This window comes from Elephas maximus, chromosome 27 (genome assembly GCF_024166365.1).
Source record: "Elephas maximus indicus isolate mEleMax1 chromosome 27, mEleMax1 primary haplotype, whole genome shotgun sequence".
Classification (NCBI taxonomy): Eukaryota; Metazoa; Chordata; class Mammalia; order Proboscidea; family Elephantidae; genus Elephas; species Elephas maximus.
This window is the reverse complement of record NC_064845.1, coordinates 29,679,855-29,701,498: the sequence shown is the minus strand read 5'-3', so window position 1 is coordinate 29,701,498 and position 21,644 is coordinate 29,679,855. Positions and strand designations below refer to the sequence as shown.

The 21,644-nt window shown below is 41.9% G+C and overlaps 2 long non-coding RNA genes across 2 annotated transcripts in view; both read left to right on the top strand.

The window, feature by feature from the left end:
* Positions 1 to 5,931, top strand: part of LOC126068370 (uncharacterized) — a 34,191-nt gene extending 28,260 nt beyond the window's left edge. The window contains exons 2-3 of the long non-coding RNA XR_007515652.1: positions 1,692 to 1,769; positions 5,763 to 5,931. This is a non-coding gene — a long non-coding RNA (uncharacterized LOC126068370). The remainder of the gene's footprint in view (positions 1 to 1,691; positions 1,770 to 5,762) is intronic.
* The window catches only part of LOC126068376 (uncharacterized), a 131,239-nt gene that overhangs the window by 86,299 nt on the left and 23,296 nt on the right, over positions 1 to 21,644 (top strand). The window lies entirely within an intron of this gene.

Here is a 21,644-nt window from a genome sequence, read left to right as displayed (position 1 = left end):
CCGCAGGTGGGCGCTCTGAGTAGGCTGAAGGGCCCAGGTTCCCCGCAGTTGGGCGCTCTGAGTGGGCTGAAGGGCCCAAGTTCCCCGCAGTGAGGCGCTCTGAGTGGGCTGAAGGGCCCAGGTTCCCCGCAGTTGGGCGCTGTGAGTGGGCTGAAGGGCTCAGGTTCCCCGCAGTTGGGCGCTCTGCGTGGGCTGAAGGGCCCAGGTTCCCCGCAGTGAGGCGCTCTGAGTGGGCTGAAGAACCCAGGTTCCCCGCAGTTGGGCGCTCTGAGTGGGCTGCAGGGCCCAGGTTCCCCTCAGTTGGGCGCTCTGAGTGGGCTGAGGGGCCCAGGTTCCCCGCAGTTGGGCGCTCTGAGGGGCCTGAAGAAACCCAGAGATTCGTTACAGGGGTAAAAATGTTCTAAGCAGCTGGGCGCTGGCGGAGCAGGTCTAAATGAGACGCTTAACTGGTGACTGGTAAATTGTGAGGAAGGAAATGCCTGCAGTGAACTGCAGACCAGATCAGCACACTGAGATTCTTGTTCAAGAAGACAGGATTTTGGGGGGGGGGGGCGGTGGGGGGTCGCTGTAAACTGAGGTTTTTTAGGGGTGTTGAAGAGGGAAATTAGTTATTTTCTGCATGTTACTGGGCTGTTGTGAGAGGAAGGCAGGGTCTAAATTAAGCCTCTTCAGACTTCTTCAGTTCTTTGAAAAGTGTGTGTTTGAAGAAGACCATTTGGCTGGCAGAAGAGGGATGTGCGGGGAGGGAATATCTCCTGTAAACTACGCTTTGAAAAGGGGAGGTGTGTGCAGGAGTTTCAGAGCAGATTAAAACTGCAGGGTATCCCCTACCTCTCTTCTCCATTTCCGCAGACCTGCAATAGGAAGGGCATACTGTACATCCTTATAGTGAAACATAAAAGGTCCCTTCAGTTTTCCAGTGGTTCACTAGTGTTAGTTTTACTGTATTCTGGACTTTGAATGTAATCCACTTAGAATTTATTCTGGCATGAGATTGACAAAGATCTATATTTACCTGATTCCTTGGAGACACACTGATACCTTTTCCAAGCCCTTTTATTCCTCTTCTCCCTACAAATTTATTTCTTTAGGAAACACTGTGATTTTCAAACATGTAAGACATACTCCAGACATGGTTTATCCAATAAGCAAGGTACACACGGGTTTACTTGTGCCTACCTACTAATCTGTAGTCAAAATTTTACCTGTTTTTCACCACATCAAAGATGTGATGAAACCCCCATGAAATTGTTCACTACTGATTCGTGAGTAAACACAATTAACCCTGTTGTACACCTTGCTTACTGGCTAACCCACCCTTGCATACTGGCAAAATGTCTATACTTGATAGGCAATCAGTTAGCTTGGCAAGTTAAAAAAAAAATTGAAGAGGGAGCACTTGGATCTGTTAGAGAGATGAGAACTCTGAGGTGAATGGAAGTAAAAGAAGTTGCAGCGAAGCTCAAGCTCGTTGGGAACAACTGTCCCTAGTAAAGTGAAATATAGGTTGTCGGCTAATAGTTTGGAACACAAAGCAAATTATTGGTAATAACTTCAAATTTTGTATAAAATTTTTAAGTTGCTATTGGTGATGGTGAGGGAAGGAATTCTGAAGTTTGAGAGAGGTGGTATAACTTGAAAAAGTATATGCTTTGAGATCGAAAAAAAATAATGTCATTTTTGTCATGCAGGCAGTCCCCGGATTAAGAAGGAGCTCCGTTCCTAAATCTGTCTTTACGTTGAATTTGTACATAAGCCGGAACAGTTAGGTACGGTTTGTATCTAATGTTAGTTAACCAAATGTTTGTCTTAGCACGTAGTGTTCCTTCTGTAGACATAAAAAACATTAAAGAATCATTCCCAGGTACACTAAAATATCTTTAACATGATAATATGGTGATAATAAGAGTGTTTTAATGCTCTTTGCAAAGTAGCACCTGTTTATTATTACGAGCCATTGTATATACCTCAAATTTTTAATATAAATAGGCTTTATGGGGATTAGATTGTAACTACAGATTGCATGTTAGTGAGACATTTGTAACTGGGGATTGCCTGTGAAAACTACACAAAAGGCGTGCAGTTCTTACGTTCATCTATGGAAGGGGCTGTGAAAAGGTTGAAAAACACTGATCAGGTTAAGGAAGGGAAACCAGGAAGATCGGCAGGCTGAGTGCATCTTGAGGGACGCAGCATGTATCAGTGACCTATAGTACAAGGGTTTACTCTCTGAATCAATGAAAGCTCACTAGTGTTACTTTCAAAACAATAACAAAATCATTTCCTTCCTGTCCTTTCTGTCCCCTGGGTTAGGCACGGGGAGGATGGAGAGAGAATGAAAGATTAGAGTCCGACCAGCATGCCTAAGCAGTAGTGTCCTTTGAGAAGGATCTGTGTCACATTGTGTACATGTAAGAGCCTGCACATTGGGAGGGGTCTGAGCACCTTCCTTAGGATGTAAGGTAGAGCTAGATAGCATAGCTACAGGTAGGGGCTGGGAGTGCTGTTATCTGATACTGAAACAGTGGGGGAAAAGAAGAACCAGGAAATGTTGAATTCAGTGAGGCTTTTGCATTTGCAAGATCGAGGAGGCATTTCCAGGCAGAAGTGCCTCATCGTTGGCCAGCCTGGCTTTGCTTTACATGGCTTCCAGATGACCTGCAAGTCACAGTGGAGGCTCCTGTGTAGGTTACACATCTCAGATGGTAGCTTATACTTATGATGTGCTCTAGAAAAGAAAGGCTCCTAAAGACAGAAGTCTAGGCTGCCATTCCTGTCACCCATAGGCTTCCAGAAAGCAGATTGTGCCCTCCCTACCAGCAGGTGGCACTGCTGTCTCTGGGAATTCCTGGAGGAGGTGAAATAATGGAGCTGGCAAACTAGCAGTGTGTAGCCTCTAGTCTACAGGATCTTGAGAGGCTTTTTGAGATCTCAGTCAAAGAGAAGCTCAAAGAAAATAATTGTGAAAGCCAAATTGTTTACGTAAGGTTGAAATAATGGGTTTTGTGGAGACTGAGGGATGGTTGTGGTTACTTTGCTAGGGGTGTGTGTGTGTGTGTTTTTGCGTGTGTAGTGGGGGAGAAGGTGGGATGTAACCTAACAATTAAGCATCATAATACAGGTTTTGAATTTTGGGTTGCATATATTGGGTAATTGAACCTGAAGTTGAAATCATGATTCAATTAAAATTCCCCATAACTTCATAGTTTCTAATTCGTTGCATGTAAACCTAGTCTACACACATGGGTGGGATTCTGGAAACATACATGTGACTTTTAAACCTGATCAATATCCAGTAATTATAAACCTTGAAGGTAGAGATGAGAGTATTAGTAAAAATAATGTTGGTTAATTAGTCAGTATACTTCAGGGCTGGCACAGAAGGCATGTCAAAGTTATTCTGAAATCAGTTTCTTCTAAAACTTGGAACTTTCTAATAAGTATGGATTTTCTTAAATCCTGTCCTTTTGAGATTGTATTCACAACCCAAAACTTGAACATTGGTTTTATTGACCTCACGAGCCATGGTTCATTCATCCATTCTCTTTTCTGAAATAACTAGATGGCTGTTCTTTGAGGTGAATTTTGTAGACATGATGTTTGAGGGAGATGGGTGCTCTTTCCAGTGAAGGGGAGGTTACAGTGTATAATGAGGACCTCAGCTTTGACCCTGACCCAGGTAGAGTACACTGCCTTTGGTGCCAGTATGCCAGTCACCTGCTTTCTCTTTCAGTTCGTATTCTATGCTCAGCTTATTGGAGGTTTATTTCTGTCTCTCTTCAAATGAACTGATGAGCTTGTTTTTACTACCGATGACGAATCCTAAAATTCTGCTGGTGCTAGCTCAACATTGTTAGTCATTTAAAAAAGATGCAAATCAAAACCACAAAGACATACGACCTCACCCCCACTAGAATGGCTATAATAAAAAAAAAAAGAGGAAAATAACAGGTGTTTGCAAGGATGTGGAGAAATGGAACCCTCGTTCATTACTGGTGGGAATGCAAAATGCCATAGTCGCTGTGGAAAACAGTTTGGTGGTTCCTCAAAAAAGTTCAATGCAGAACTATCATATGAGCCAGCAGTTCCAATCCTAAGCATATGGCCCAAAGAATTGAAAGCAGGGATGCAAACAGTACCTAACAACAATAACAGCAATGACCCTCAGAGGAAGGCAGGGTGTTTTACAGGTGAGGAAATCAAGACCCAGAGTTGTTAAGTAACTAAGGCAAGGTTACTGTGCTTGTGTCTTATCCCAAATTTCTTGCTGTAAACCTAATGCAGCCAGAATGCTCATTAGAAGTGAGGATACCAAAACTTCATCTCACATGCTTTGGACATATGATCAGGAGGGTTGAGCCCCTGAAGACCATGATGCTTGGAAAAATAGAGGGTCACCAAAAAAGAAGAAAGCCCTCAATGAGATGGATTGACACAGTGACTGAAACAGTGGGCTCAAACACAGCAATGATTGTGAGGATGGCCCAGGATAGCATTGTTCCATTCTGTTGTACACAGGGTCTCTGTGAGTCAGAATTGACGGCACCTAACGAAAACAACAAACGTAATGCTGTGTTCCTGGTTGGGCTGGAGTCAGCCTTGTACAACAGAGATTCCTGGCTGCCCAGCAGTCTGTGTGGATAGCTCTAGCCCGCATAATGTGAGTGGAAGTGGGAGGTACTGAGATCCATTTCTAGGGAAGAGAGACAAACTCAACAAGATAACTCCCATGCAGCTCCTCCATTGTGTTTTCCACTCCTAGCTGGCTTGAAAGGAGTGAAGTCCCCAAAACAACCTTGGTCTTTGAGGGGAAGGGGAGATTGGTGTAGGCACAGGTATCTGGTTGCAGAAGGGGGTCATGCTCTGAACAAGGCAGGGGGCTGCCAGCTGTCCCCCGAGTGTCTGTGAGGAAAGTGTGTCCCTGTTCCCTAGAACGCAGAGTTCGGTGGGTTCTGCAGCTGGACCACAGGCACCCAATGCTTTTGGTTGTAAGGACTGGTAGGCATCACTTACCCTTGGACCCCTGCCATGGGTGGCTAGGTGACATGGGTGGAGCCACCAGTCCTCAGGCCCCTGATGTAGGTAGGTGAAGACCCTGTTTAAGAGGCAAAGAGTTGTCAAACATCAAAAACCCACCTCTCCACCACACAGCTGAGACTGTTAAAGTCAGATCTCAAGCAGATGCACCGTTGCAGTCTACCAACAAGGGCCTAATCTGAAATGGGCCCACACAGCTCCATGCGGGGGTTAAAGGTATTCAAAGTTCATGGACCATTTGTGCCTGGACAGGAGCCGCTTCTGTCCTGAGCTCCCCAGGTTAGTGGAGCTGGCAGATTATCTTTTCCCCCAAGGCCGGGAGAATGGCTCAGGGTGTGCATCAGGACCTATCTCAGGCCCAGGGAAATCAGTGGCCACTGAAGCTGGCTTGGGGGCTTGGGGACACGGTAAAATAAACGCAAGTACTTAGCTTTTGCCGAGAGAGCTGTTCTTCTGTGGTTTGGGAGGTGTGAGTAGACTGTGCGGCTGGCTGTCTCTCCCTGAGGAAACCACGTCCTGAATGCCACCACCAGCCCTGCTGCAGTTGCTCTGGGGGATTCTGCCTGAGGGGCACTGGTTCCTGCCGAGTCATGTCTAGCAACTCCTTGCAGCTTCTAAGCCATCTCTCCGTCCCCCTGCCACTCAGTCTGACTTCTGAGCTTTGCCTTTGGTGTTCAGGGATCCTACCTTGTGATATATATAACCGTTTCACTTGTTTTTTTCAGGTCTTTGTTGTAAGAGGGATCCCGGAAGCATCAGACTACTCCACCATCTTGGCCCCGCCTCACCCCAGAGCAACCTTAGAAATTGTTTCAGAGATGGCAAGACTTGTCAGCCTGGGTCCCTGGATCACTGCATTGAGGAGGCCCACCTCAGTGACAGACCTTTCACCTGTCCAGTATGTGTACAGGAGCTAGGAGTAAACTTTTATTTTGAGCTTGAGCCATTATCTGTGTTTGGGTCTATTTCTTAAGCACTTAGCCAACTTTAACAAATACACTCGAGCAGTGACTTAGTAATTGAAGTCGTGGGCCTGTTGGCCTAATGCATTCGTTCCTTTTTTTGTCTCTGGCAGTTGGTGATTGATTGGTCGTGGTCCAGCATACAGAAGCGAGTGAGTGGTGAAAAGCAGCAGAGCTGATGGATTGTGAAGATGTATTTGAAGGCTGTCACAGTCTCTACTTCAGGGTAAGGCAAAGGCAGTGGCTGCCACTGTTACTCTGACTTTGCCAGGTCATAGGGACTCTTGTCTCTCCAGCCTCTTGGAGTTAGTGCAATGGGATACCCTGCCTGTGAAAGGTTCCCAAAGCCTCTGTTGATTCAACTCATAGACACCATGCTTATGAATAATTGTGAAGAGAAAACCATTAGGTTTTGGGTGATAGGATGGAATTCGTTATGTGGGTGGAAATATCTCAGGCATCATTAGGGATTTATTGACATGAGACATGATTTTCCTAGAACCAGGGAAGGGTTGTTGGGCCTTCCTGAGGCGTGTTGTCGAGAATGGAACCAGGTCTGATTGCCCTTTTCCTGTACCATATCAGATTGTTAGCTCTGCCAGCTCACATTCCCTCAACCACCATCCTCCTTCTCCGTGGATCACTTTCCTTAGCTGTTCTTTTGTTAATTACTTTTTCTATAAAGGAAACAGTGTGCCAGAGAGTTGAGGATTCCAGGTTTGGTGGATAATAGCATCAGCAAAGCAAGTGGTTCTGCCAGTTCCACTTTATCCTTCATCAGTGGCAGTCACATGTCCATTTACTCATCTATTTACAGTTCCTAGTGAATCAGGCAAGGAGCCCTGGTGGCGCAAAGATTAAGCACTTGGCTGCTAACCATAAGGTTGGCAGTTCAAACCCACACACCAGCTGGGAGAAAGACCTGGGAATCTGATGGCACCTAACAACAGTGAATCAGGCATTGGCATTGGGAGCATTATGACCAAGGCTGGCTTTGAGCTCTCATTTGTGCTGAAGAGTTTTGAGGCCAGAAGGACAAAGTCACTGTTTGGCGTACCCTTCTGAGAGTCCAGGTGGAAGTCTTGGAAGAAGGAGTAGAAAAGATACCACATCTCTTTTTGAGCTCTCCAGCTTCTCCAGCTTGAACTGAAAGTAGACTCCTTGAAGAGAAAATTACAACTAATAGAAATCTAGGCAGAGCCAAGGATGGTTAGGAAAGAGGGACAGGGAGTGAAAAATTAAAAAAGAAAAATTGTATTCAGCTTAAAAACTGGTTGGAGTGTTGTTTTCAGCTTACAATAGTAATTCGGAGCCCTTAGTAGATAATGTCCCATTGCCCAGCCTCAGACAGAGGGCAGCCAGAAAGGCTGATGTCCTTAGATGCCTCACATGGCTTGGTAATGAATGTAATTTACTGAGCAAAAGAGACAACTAGGGGCTGTAGATCTCTGGAGATTCCCATCAATGTGCATCATTACTGCTGTGGAGTGATGCATGTGTGTGGGGATGAGCAAAGCAGAGAAAAGGCAGCTGCGAGAGCATGTCAGCAACTGAAGACTCCAGGTGAGCAGCCAGGCACAGGCAGACCACAGCGCAGGGGATGGAGGTTGCTAAGGAAAGGAGCTGGTCTTTGCCAGGTTTTCTCAATAAAGAAAAAGAGTTGGGCTTTGTGAGCTCTACTCATGTTCCTCTATGGCTCCCTGTATCATCTGTTTTAAAAAAAAAATTTTTTTTTTTTTTAAGAGTAACTAAAAAGCATTTTTTTTTTTTTTAAGTATAACATGTCAGATATAGCACTTGACTGCCATGTGTAAATGCTGTAGAATGATAAAATTGTACAGTAAGCCATTCTTTAACTATCAATTAGGGGCCAAAGAACGTAGTCCTAGAGATTAGGTCAATGTAGTTGACATTTTGATCCAGACAGTTCTTGTTTGTTGTGGGGGGGAGGGGGAGAGGGAGTTGTTGTAGGATGTTTAGCAGCATCACTGGCCTCTGCTCACTGGATGCCAGTAGCACTGCCCCCCTCCCGAATTGTGACAATCAAAAATGTCTCCAGACATGGCAGATGTCTGCATGAGGGGGGAGGGGCACCAAAAGAGCCCCAGGTGAGAGTGACTACAGTGGGAGATAGGAATTTAATCTTGCTTTGAGTTTTTTCTGGGATTGTATTTTAATGATTTAACCTCATCGTGCCTCAGTTTCACTACCTGTAGACACAGTGTAAGGAAGTAATGTGCATAGTACTGCGTGGCAACTAGGGGGTTGTGTAAGTGCTCAGAAACAATACCTATCTCCCCACATTTCCAAGACCCAAAGATCACTCTTAATCTTTGTGATGGCAGTAAGTGAGGGGCAGTGGGAATTTGGAGAAGGGTAAAGGCTTAGTGGTGTGGGAAATGGTGAACAGTAGTGGCATCTGAGTTTATTTGAAGGCATCCTGTCCTAGTTTATTGTGACAGTGTATTCTGGATGAAGGCTTTCTTTTGGAGAGGAAAGAAAGGGGAGGGTAGAGGAGGCAGGAAGGAGGCTGTTGAGAAGAGCAGTCAGGAAAGTGCACTTGGTGGGGCGATCTCCTAATGTGAAAGTGACTCATGTATAATTGGACCAGAGGACACAGAGAAGTAACCTCCAAAATCGAAGTGTCTTTTGAAATGACTGCTGATCCAGAAGAGTTGTTGCAGGTGATTAATGAAGACCAGAGACTTTTGGAAAAGTCTCTTTCTTCTAGAGCCTTTAGGTTTCTGTCTCCTCTCTTTTGGAATATGGAAAAACGTTGTCTTCACATAGGCTTTTCATGAATGCTTTACTATGATCCATGTGTTCTTTTATTACTCTTCAGAACTGTGTGTTGAAAAGGTGAAAAAGGCTGTAATCCTGATCTAGACCTGAGTGATCTACGTTATTTTGATAGAAAGCACCAACTTGACTCAAGTCGGGCAGTGCAGGAATTAGATGTAAACCATCCTGGCAGGCTAGCTTTCACCCTTGCTGTGTTTTTGGTCTCTGTAGTGTTAGACACACTTGCAAAGTTTATGACAGACGTGGACAGGTATTGGATCTAATACGTGGAGAAGCCGTCTTAGACAGGTAGCCTTGTTTTTTCATATTCTGTCTGCCCTGCATTTATAGTACTAGGTGTTAAGTTTTTTTAAAAAAATAATTTTTATTGTGCTTTAAGTGAAAGTTTACAAATCAAGTCAGTCTGTCGCACATAAACATATATACACCTTACTACATACTCCCATTTACTCTCCCCCTAATGAGTCAGCCCGCTCCCTCCCTCCAGTCTTGCCTTTCGTGACCTTTTTGCCAGTTTCTAACCCTCTCTACCCTCCCATCTCCCCTCCAGAAAGGACATGCCAACACAGTCTCAAGTTTTTTTACCTGATACAAGTAGCTCACTCTTCATCAGCATCTCTCTCCAATCCATTGTCCACTCCCTTCCACGTCTGATGAGTTGTCTTCGGGAATGGTTCCTGCCCTGGGCCAATAGACGGTTTGGGGACCATGACTGCCGAGATTCTTCTAGTCTCGGTCAGACCATTAAGTATGGTCTTTTTATGAGAATTTGGGGTCTGCATCCCACTGTTCTCCTGCTCCCACATGGGTTCTCTGTTGTGCTCCCTGTCAGGGCAGTCATTGGTTGGCCAGGCACCATCCAGTTCTTCTGGTTTCAGGATGATCAAAGTCTCTAGTTCATGGGGCCTTTTCTGTCTCTTGGACTCATAGTTATTGTGTGACCTTGGTGTTTTTCGTTCTCCTTTGATCCACGTGGGTTGACACCAATTGATGCATCTTAGATGGCCGCTTGTTAGCATTTAAGACCCCAGACGCCACATTTCAAAGTGGGATGCAGAATGTTTTCATAATAGAATTTATTTTGCCAATTGACTTAGAAGTCCCCTTAAGCCATAGTCCCCAAACCCCCGCCTTTGCTCCACTGACCTTCGAAGCATTCAGTTTATACCGGAAACTTCTTTGATTTTGGTCCAGTCCAGTTGAGCTGACCTTCCCTGTATTGAGTATTGTCCTTCCGTTCACCTAAAGTAGTTTTTATCTACTAACTAATCAGTAAATAACCCTGTCCCACACTCCCTCCCTCCCCCCTCTTGTAACCAGAAAAGAATGTGTTCTTCTCAGTTTATACTATTTCTCAAGATCTTAGAATAGTGGTCTTATACAATATTTGTCCTTTTGCATCTGACTGATTTCACTCAGCATAATGCCTTCCAGATTCTTCCATGTTATGAAATGTTTCACAGATTGGTCACTGTTCTTTATCGATGCGTAGTATTCCATTGTGTGAATATACCATAATTTATTTAACCATTCATCTGTTGATGGACACCTTGGTTGCTTCCAGCTTTTTGCTATTGTAAACAGAGCTGCAATAAACATGGGTGTGCATATATCTGTTTGTGTAAAGGCTCTTATTTCCCTATTCTGAGGAGTGGGATTTCTGGGTTGTATGGTAGTTCTATTTCTAACTTTTTAAGAAAATGCCAGATAGATTTCCAAAGTGGTTGTACCAATTTACATTCCCACCAGCACTGTATAAGAGTTCCAATCTCCCTGCAGCCCCTCCAACATTTATCATTTTGTGTTTTTTGGATCAATGCCAGACTTGTTGGAGTAAGATGGAATCTCATTATAGTTTTAATTTGCATTTTTCTAATGGCTAATGATCGAGAGCATTTTTCTCATGTATCTGTTAGCTGCCTGAATACCTTCTTTAGTGAAGTGCGTGTTCATATCCTTTGCCCACTTTTTCATTGGGTTGTTTTTCTTTTTGTGGTTGAGTTTTAACAGAATCATATAGATTTTAGAGATCAGGCACTGGTCGGAGATGTCATAGCTTTAAATTCTTTCCTAATCTGTAGGTGGTCTTTTTACTCTTTTGGTGAAGTCTTTAGATGAGCATAGGTGTTTGATTTTTAGGAGCTCCCAGTTTTCTGGTTTCTCTTCGTCATTTTTGGTAATGTTTTGTATTCTGATTATGCCTTGAATTAGGGCTCCTAAGGTTGTCCCTAGTTTTTTTTCCATGATCTTTATCGTTTTAGTCTTTATGTTTAGGTCTTTGATCCACTTGGAGTTAGTTTTTGTGCATGGTGTGAGGTATGGGTCCTGTTTCATTTTTTTGCAAATGGATATCCAGTTATGCCAGCACCGTTTGTTAAAAAGACTGTCTTTTCCCCAATTAACTGATACTGGGCCTTTGTCAAATATCAGCTGCTCATATGTGGATGGATTTATGTCTGGGTTCTCAATTCTGTTCCATTGGTCTATGTGCCTTTTGTTGTACCAGCACCAGGCTGTTTTGACTACTGTGGCTGTATAATAGGTTCTAAAATCGGATAGAATGAGGCCTCCCACTTTCTTCTTCTTTTTCAGTAATGCTTTAATTATCCGGGACTTCTTTCCCTTCCATATGAAGTTGCTGATTTGTTTCTCCATCACATTAAAAAATGTCATTGGGATTTGGATCGGAAGTGCATTGTATGTATAGATGGCTTTTGGTAGAAGAGGCATTTTTACTATATAAGTCTTCCTATCCATGAGCAAGGTATGTTTTTTCACTTACGTAGGTCCTTTTTTGTTTCTTGCACTAGTACTTTGTAGTTTTGTTTGTATAGATCTTTTACATCTTTGGTAAGATTTATTCCTAAGTATTTTATCTTCTTGGGGGCTAATGTGAATGGTATTGATTTGGTGATTTCCTCTTCGATGTTCTTTTTGTTGATGTAGAGGAATCCAAGTGATTTTTGTATGATTATCTTATAACCTGAGACTCTGCCAAACTCTTCTATTAGTTTCAGTAGTTTTCTGGAGGATTCCTTAGGGTTTTCTGTGTATAAGATCATGTCATCTGCAAATAGAGATAATTTTACTTCCTCCTTGCCAGTCCGGATGCCCTTTATTTCTTTGTCTAGCCTAATAGCTCTGGCTAGGACCTCTAGCACAATGTTGAATAAGAGTGGTTTTAAAGGGCGTCCTTGTCTGGTTCCCGTTCTCAAGGGAAGTGCTTTCAGGCTCTCTCCATTTAGAATGATGTTGGCTGTTGGCTTTGTATTTTTTTTTTTTTCAGATGCCCTTTATTATGTTGAGGGATTTTCCTTCAATTCCTATTTTGCTGAGAGTTTTTATCACAAATGGGTGTTGGACTTTGTCAAATGTCTTTTCTTCATCAATTGCTAAGATGATGTGATTTTTGTCTGTTGTTTTATATATATGGTGGATTACATTAATGGTTTTTCTAATATTAAATGAACCTTGCATACCTGGTATAAATCCCACTTGGTCATGGTGGATTATTTTTTTGATATGTTGTTGAATTCTATTGGCTCGAATTTTGTTGAGGATTTTTGCATCTATTTTCTTTTTTTGTGATGTCTTTACCTGGTTTTGGTATCAGGGATATGGTGGCTTCATAGAATGGGTTAGGTAGTATTCCATCTTTTTCTATGCTTTGAAATACCTTTAGTAGTAGTGGCGTTAACTCTTCTCTGGATGTTTGGTAGAACTCTGCAGTGAAGCCCTCCGGGCCAGGGCTTTTTTTTGTTGGGAGTTTTTTGATTACTGTTTCAATCTCTGTTTTTTTTATGGGTGTATTTAGTTGTTCTACTTCTGATTGTGTTAGTTTAGGCAGGTAGTGTTTTTCTAGGAATTCATCCATTTCTTCTAGGTTTGCAAATTTGTTAGAGTACAATTTTTGTAATAATCTGATATGATTCTTTTAATTTCAGTTGGGTCTGTTGTGATGCGGCCCATCTCGTTTCTTATTCGGCTTATTTGTTTCCTTTATTTCTTTAGTCAGTCTTGCCAATGGTTTATCAATTTTGTTAATTTTTTTCAAAGAACCAGCTTTTGGCTTTGTTAATTCTTTCAATTGTTTTTCTGTTCTCTAATTCATTTAGTTTAGCTCTAATTTTTATTTGTTTTCTTCTGGTGCCTGATGGATTCTTTTGTTCCTCACTTTCTATTTGTTCAAGTTGTAGGGACAGTTCTGTGATTTTGGCTGTTTTTTCTTTATGTATGTGTGCATTTATCGATATAAATTGACCTCTGAGCCCTGCTTTTGCTGTGTCCCAGAGGTTTGGATAGGAAGTGTTTTCATTCTCATTGCATTCTATGAATTTCCTTATTCCCTCCTTAACGTCTTCTATAAGCCAGTTTTTTTTGAGCAGGGTATTGTTCAGTTTCCAAGTATTTGATTTCTTTTCCCTGGTTTTTCTGTTATTCATTTCCACTTTTATGGCCTTATGGTCTGAGAAGATGCTTTGTAATATTTCGATGTTTTGGATCGTGCACAGGTTTGTTTTATGACCTAATATGTGCTCTATTCTGGAGAATGTTCCATGTGCGCTACAAAAAAAAGTATACTTTGCAGCAGTTGGGTGGAGTGTTCTGTATAAGTTTATGAGGTCAAATTGGTTGATTGTAGCAATTAGGTCTTCCATGTCTCTGTTGAGCTTCTTACTGGAAGTCCTGTCTTTCTCCGAAAGTGGTGTGTTGAAGTCTCCTGCTGTAATTGTGGAGGTGTCTATCTCACTTTTCAGTTCTGTTAAAGTTTGTTTTATGTATCTTGCAGCCCTGTGATTGGGTGCATAAATATTTAATATGGTTATATCTTCCTGGTCAATTGTCCCTTTAGTCATTATGTAGTGTCCTTCTTTATCCTTTGTGGTGGATTTAAATTTAAAGTCTATTTTGTCAGAAATTAATATTGCTACTCCTGCTCTTTTTTGCTTGTTGTTTGCTTGATATATTTTTTTCCATCCTTTGAGTTTTAGTTTGTTTGTGTGTCTAAGTCTAAGGTGTGTTTCTTGTAGGCAGCATATGGATGGATCGTGTTTCTTATCCAGTCTGAGACTCTCTGTCTCTTTATTGGTGCATTTAGTCCATTGACATTCAGCATAATTATAGATATGTATGTGTTTAGTACTGTGATTTTGATTCCTTTTTATGTGCGTTGTTGACAATTTCATTTTTCAATTATTTGTGCTTAGACGTTTTTCTTTGTAAATTGTGTTCCTCCATTTCATAGTATTTGACTTTATGTTTGCTGAGTCATTATGTTTTTCTTGGTCTTTGTTTTGAGTTATGGAGTTGTTATACCTCTTTGTGGTTACCTTAATATTTACCCCTATTTTTGTAAGTAAAAACCTAACTTGTATTTTCTATATCACCTTGTATTCCTCTCCGTATGGCAGTTCTATACCACCTGTATTTAGTCCCTCTTTGTGATTATTGTGATCTTTTACATATTGACTTCAATGATTCCCTGTTTTGAGTGTTTTTTTTCTTTTTAAAATTAATCTTAGTTTGTTTTTGTGATTTCCCTATTTGAGTTGATATCAGAATGTTCTGTTTTGTGACCTTTTGTTGTGCTGGTATCTGATATTATTGGTTTTCTGACCAAACAATTTCCTTTTGTATTTCTTGCAGCTTTGGTTTGGTTTTTGCAGATTCTCTAAGCTTGTGTTTATCTGTAAATGTTTTCATTTTGTCTTCATATTTGAGAGAGAGTTTTGCTGGATATACGATCCTTGGCTGGCAGTTTTTCTCCTTCAGTGCTTTGTATATGTCATCCCATTGCCTTCTTGACTGCATGGTTTCTGCTGAGTTGTCTGAACTTATTCTTATTTATTCTCCTTTGTAGGAGACCTTTCTTTTCTCCCTGTCTGCTTTTAAAATTTTCTGTTTGTCTTTGGTTTTGGCAAGTTTGATGGTAATATGTCTTGGTGATTTTCTTTTTGGATCAATCTTAAATGGGGTTCGATGAGCATCTTGGATAGATATCCTTTCGTCTTTCATGATATCAGGGAAATTTTCAGCCAACAGATATTCAGCTGTTCTCTCTGTATTATCTGTTATCCCTCCCTGTCCTGGGACTCCAATCACACACAAGTTATTCTTCTTGATAGAGTCCCACATGATTCTTAGAGTTTCTTCATTTTTTTAAATTCTTTTATCTGATTTTTCTCAGCTATATTGGTGTCAATTCCCTTGTCCTCCAGATCCCCCACCCTGCATTCCAATTGCTCGAGTCTGCTCCTCTGACTTCCTATTGCGTTGTCTAGTTCTGTAATTTTGCTGTTAATCTTTTGGATTTCTGAATGCTGTCTCTCTATGGATTCTTGCAGCTTATTAATTTTTCCACTTTGTTCTGGAATAATCTTTTTGAGTTCTTCAACTGCTTTATCAGTGTGTTCCTTGGCTTTTTCTGTAGATTGCCTTATTTCATTTCTAAGGTCATCCCTGATGTCTTGAAGCATTCTGTAAATTAGTTTTTTACATTCTACATCTGGCAATTCCAGGATTGCATCTTCATTTGGGAAAGATTTTGATTCTTTAGTTTGGGGAATTGTAGACGCAGTCATTGTCTGCTGCTTTATGTGGTTTGATATCGACTGCTGTCTCTGAGCCATCTCTAAGATAGTGTAGTAATTTGTTCTATATTTGCCAACTGAGTCTTATCTTGTTTTGTTTTCTTTCAATATATGTAGATGGGCTACTAGATTGCGCTGTCTTGATTATTGTATCCCTCCAATCACTTATGTCCTAGTTCCAGCTGGTTTGGGCTGTTACCAGATATATAAGCCTAAGAGTCCATTCACTATGCTTGAGTAGAATCTGATTTTGGTTCATCAAGTGTTTGGTGCAGACTGTCACCTATCCACCTAGAGAAGTAGTGGTGATATTTGTGTACACCAGATTCTAGTAGCAGCAGGGTTTCACACTCCAGTGGGGGAAGGATACTGACAGTCTTCCCCCAAGTGCCAGTGAGGTAGGTGTGTCTCTATTCCTAATGCACTTTAGTGGGTGGGCTGGGCAGCTGTACCTTAGGCCCCCAATGCATGCACCTCTACAGATTGGTAGGTATCACCCTCCTTAGACCCCTAAGGCAGGAGGCTAGGTGGTCTGGGGGGAGCTTCAGCCCTCAGTTCCCTGTTGTGGGTAAGTGAGGGCTCTGTTCAATACGCAAAGATATCAGACCTGGGAAACTTGTCTTTCCAGTAATGGGGTAAAACAATTACAGTCAGATCCCTATCAGAATTGCCTTTGCATTATACTAGCCACCTTGTTCCCTGTAGGGATGAAAGCCCAAGACTGTGGATCACATATGTTTGGCTGGAGCTGGTTATGTGTCTTTAGTCCAATTAGGGAAGGAGTTTTGGTCCCTGGGTTTTTTTGTAGCTGCTTCTCTCAGGCCAGGAGTATGGGTTAGGAAAAGACCAGAAAAAAAAGAAAGAAACAAACAAAAACCGCAGCACACTTCACTCTCTGGCTCAGGAAATTTCAATGTTAATGAAGCCACCTGGGAAGGGGAGGGGAGGGGAGGGTTCAGATAAATAGGAGAGAGTAGCACCCCGGAATATAGACAAAGTTACTTATTTTGCTTGGGATTACTGTTTTCTCTGAAATTCCCAAGGGGCGTGTTGACTGTGTGTGCTGGGTGGGTAGAGATTGCCCCCGAGGGTCAGGCCCGTGTCCTGTCCTTGCACTGTCTCAGAAGCAGTGGTCAGTTCCTCCGCTCCCAGTCCAAAGCCCAGCGCCAATGTTCCCCGGCTGGGACGCCACACTCCAGGCTCCAAAACCAGTTGATGCCTACTGGTGACTTCTCCTTCTGTCAGCCACGTGGCTGCGCTGCCTGTGTACACTGGCTGGGCTTCCCCCGAGGTCACTTCTGGGGGCTAGTGCCGCGTCCCTTGTTTGCGCTGCCTCAGGATGCCGTGCTCAGGTCCCCTGCGCCCAGTTGAAAGCCCGGCGCCAAGGTTTCCTGACTGGGACGCTGGCTGCAGGCTCCGAAAGGAGTTGTTGCTTCCCTGTGGTTGTTCGTTCTCAGTCTCTGTCACTCAGGTCAACTCTTTAGATCTGTGTTTGATGGTCAGGGTTCGTAGATTGTCATGTATGTGATCGATTCACTTGTTTTTCCGAGGCTTTGTTACAAGAGGGATCCGAGGTAGCTTCTACCTAGTCAGCCGTCTTGGCCCCCACCTCCTCTGTAAGCCACTTATCGCTTTTAAAATAGTTGTTGTAATATTTACCTCACAAGAGTTTTTTATTAGAATAAAATGAAATAATGCATAAAAAGTACTCACCACTTGTGAGTACTAAAAAATCATCATTCTCCTTTTAGGCCAACAAGGCTAATAGCAGCAACCAACAAATATTTTGCGTGTTTGTATGACTAATCAGGTATCCGTCAATTACAACGTAATTGTAATTGTAATTACAATGGCCCTGTTGGTTGCTGTTGTTTTTAGGTGCCACTGAGTTGATCCTGACTCATAGCAACCCTGTGTACAACAGAACGAAACACTGGCAGGTCCTGCGCCATCCTCACAGTCGGTGTTATGCTTAAGCCCATTGTTGTAGCCACTGTGTCAATCCATCTTGCCGAGGGTTTTCCTCTTTTTCACTGACCCTTTACTTTATGTTGCCCTTCTCCACGGACAGGTGCCTCCTGATAACATGTCCAAATTATGTGAGACAAAGTCTCACCAACCTTGCTTCTATTGAGCATTCTGTCTGTACTCCTTGTAAGACAGATTTGTTTGTGCTTCCGCAATTCATGGTATTTTCAATATTCTTCACTAACAGTATAATTCAAATGTACCAATTCTTCTTAAGTCTTCCTTAATTATTGTCCAACTTTCATGGGCATATGAGGCAATTGAAAACATCATGGCTTGAGTCAGGCGCACCTTAGTTGTTAAAGTGACATCTTTGCTTTCTAACACTTCAAAGAGATACTTGCAGACATTTGCCAAATGCAATGTGTCATCTGATTTCTTGACTGCCGTTTCCATGCATGTTGATTGTGGATCCAAGTAGAACAATGTCCTTGACAACTTCAATCTTTTCTCCGTTTATCGTGATGTTGTTTATTGGTCCAGTTGTCAGGATTTTTGTTTTCTTCATGTTGAAGTGTAATCCGTACTAAAGGCTGCAGTCTTTGATCTTTATCAGTAAGTGCTTCAAGTCCTCTTTCAGCAAGCAAGGTTGTGTCATCTGCATGTCTTAGGTTGTTAATGAATCTTCCTCCAATCCTAAGTTGCTAAGTAGGTCCAAATCAGCATTGTTCTCTTCTACCATCACAATCTATATTTATTGCTTTTTTTTTTTTTAACAGTTTACAGAGTGTTGTTTTCATGTTACCTCTTTTAATCTTCATTGCATCCCATATGGAAAATAGCTGATATGTTCTCTTGTTTTACAGATGAGGAAACTGAGACTCGATGTAGTTAAGTTACTTTCTCAAACCTTCCAAATAATTAATGGATTTTAAAACTAGACCTTCTGGAACCACAACTTGTACTTTTCATATGGCAATATCGTATCCCCTGGAATGGAAACAAGTGGTGACCCAAGACTCTCAAGAGTTGCTGTCAGTCAGTCAGTGCCCAGGAGAGTTTCCAGACACAACTTGTGGACCCAGGAGTAGGCAGGGAAGATGAGTGTATTCAGTCCCCTAAGCTATCCACTTGTCTCCCTTCCCCTACTTAAGTGGTGCTTGGCTATGAATTGACTATGGCCCAATGGTTCCTTTGTGCATTCTTTCACTCAACAGGTGTGTTATTTTGGTCATATATGTGACTACTATAGTTCAGAAACCATTCTGCCCACTGAGAATTCAGCAATAAGCAAAATAGATTAAAAAAAAAAAGTCTATGCTCTAATAGAGCTTAAATTCTCAATGGAGAATATGGTAATAGATAAATGAACAAACATGTTCATTTACTTATTCATTTAATTTTGGGGACAATAAGTACTCTGGAGAGAAATAAAACCAGTAAGAGGAACCTGGAGTTTCAGGGCATGAGGTTTGTTGTTTTCGATAGGTGATGAGAGATGACCTTGTTAAGGTGAAGGAATTGGGAAATGAGACACAGATATGGGGAGAAGGGTAGTGCTCCAAGATGAATGAACAGCAAGTTGAAAAGCACTAATGCAGCAGGGTGTGTGGGGTTTTCTAGAAAGAGCAAGGAAACCAATGAGTCCGGAGCAGAGTGAGCCAGGGGAAGATGATAAGAGAGGAGTAATAGGGGACAATCATGGAGAGCCTTCTTGGTCATTTGTCTTTTTTTTTTTTTATGGTCAACAGATTTTTTTTTTCTGAATTTTATTAGTTTTTTTGTTATTGAGAATATACGGAACAAAACATACACCAATTCAACATTTTCTGCATGTACAATTTAGTGACACTGATTGCATTCTTCATGTTGTGCAACCATTCTCACCCTCCTTTTCTGAGTGGTTCCTTCCTCATTAACATAGACTCACTGTATATAGATGGTTCTTAAAAGAGTGTATTGCTACACTCTTGGCTGATTTTAAGATGACTTCAGGGAATATTTTTGGTTTAATGTTTAAAAATCATTTCAGGGCAATAGTTTCAGTGGTTAATCTAGTCTGTATGGTCCAGAAAGTATGGATTCCATGAGAATTCGAAGTTCTGCAATCAGGATTCTTCTATGGACTTTTTGATCAAAATGTTTAGTAATGGTAGACAGACACCATCCAGTTTTTCTGGTCTTATGGCAAAGGAGGCGGTTGTTCATGGAAGCAATTAGCTACACATTCCATATCCTCCTCTTATTCCTGACCCTCTTTTTTCCCGTGTTGCTCCAGGTGAATAGAGACCAATTGTGCCTTGGACAGCTGCCTGCAAGCGTTTTAAGACCTCAGTCACTACAAAACAAACTAAGCACTAAATACATTATTAGGTCAGTTAACTGGGATGGTCCATGAAATCATAACGGTAAACCTCCAAGCCAAGGAACCAAATCCCATGAGGTGTTTGGTTATACATAAGCAGCCTCAACAGCTCCTCTTTTTTTTTTTTTTTTTGTAGTTATAAATATATCTATCACACAACTTTTGCCAACTCAGCTTTTTACAGGTGTATAATTGACAGCAATTACAATACTTAGCTGTGCAACCCTTGTTTAATCAATGTGATTTTTCCAACACCGTCAACACCCCATTCCTCCTCCTTCCCTGCCTCAGGTAACCACTAATAAACTTTGGGCTCTGTACATTTGCCTTTTCTTGTCTTTTTATGTAATGGAGGTCATATAATATTTTTCCTTTTATGATTGGTTTATTTCACTCAGCATACTGTCACATGTATCAAGACTTTATTTCTCCTACTGGATGATAGTATTCCATTGTATGTATGTACCACATTTTGTTTACGCATTCATTTGTAAATGGGCATTTAGGTTGTTTCCACCTTTTGACTGTTGTGAATAGGCTGCAATGAACATTCTTGTACAAATCCCTATCTGAGTCTTTGCTTTCAAGCCTTTCAGGTATATACCTAGGAGTGGAATTGCTCGGTCATATGGTAGCTCCATTTCTGGGTAAAAAAATATTTCTTATTATTTATTGTGGTGTAAGTGAAAAGCTACAGATCAAGTCAGTTTCTCATACAAAAACTTATGAACACCTTGCTCTGTACTTCTAGCTGCTCTCCCCCTAATGAGACAGCACACTCCTCATCTCCAACCTGCATTCCTGGTGTCCATTCAACCAGCTCTTATACCCCTCTGCTTTCTCATCTCACCTCTAAACAGCAGTTGCCCATATAGTCTCATGTGTCTGCTTGAGCCAAAAGTCTCAGTCCTCACTAGTATCATTTTCTGTCTTATTGTGCAGTCCAATCCCTGTCTGAAGAATTGGCTTTGGGAATGGTACCAGTCTTGGGGTAACAAAGGGTCGGGGGATCATGACTTGCAGGTTACCTCTAGTCTCAGTCAGATCATTAAGCCTAGTCTTTTTATAAGAATTTGAGGTCTGCATCCCACTGTTCTCCTGCTCCATCAGGGATTCTCTATTGTGTTCCCTGTCAGGGTGGTCATCGGTTGTCGCTGGGCACCGTCTAGCTCTTCTGGTCTCAGACTGATGTAGTCTCTGGTTTATGTGGCCCTTTCTGTCTCTTGGGCTCCTCTTTACCTTATGTCTTTGTTATTCTTCATTTTCCCTTGCTCCAGGTGGGTTGAGACCAATTGATGCATCTTAGATGGCTGCCTGCTAGCGTCAAAGACCCCAGATGCCACTCACCAATGTGGGATGCAGAATATTTTGTTATGCAAATGACCTGGATGTCCCCTGAAACCAGGGTCCTCAAACCTCCAACCCTGCTACTCTGGCCTTCAAAGTGTTCAGTTGTGTTCAGGAAACTTCCTTTCTTTTAGTTTAGTCCAGTTGTGCTGAGCTGTCCTGTATTGTGTACTGTCTTTCCCTTCACCTAAAATAGTTCTTGTCTTCTATCTAATTAGTGAATACCCATTCCCTCCCTCCTCATGCACGTAACCATGAAAGAATATTTTCTTCTGTGTTTAAATTTTTTTCTTGAATTCTTATAATAGTGGTCTCATACAATATTCGTCCTTTTGCAGCTGACTAATTTCACTCAGCATAATGCCTTCCAGATTCCTTCGTACTATAGATGTTTCACGGATTCATCATTGTTATTCACCATTGTGTAGTATTCCATTTTGTGAATATACCATCATTTATCTATTCATCCATCGATGGGCACCTTGGTTGCTCCCATTTTTTCCTGTTATAAACAGTGCTTCAGTGAACATGGGTGTGCATGTATCTGTTCATATGAGGGCTTTTATTTCTCTA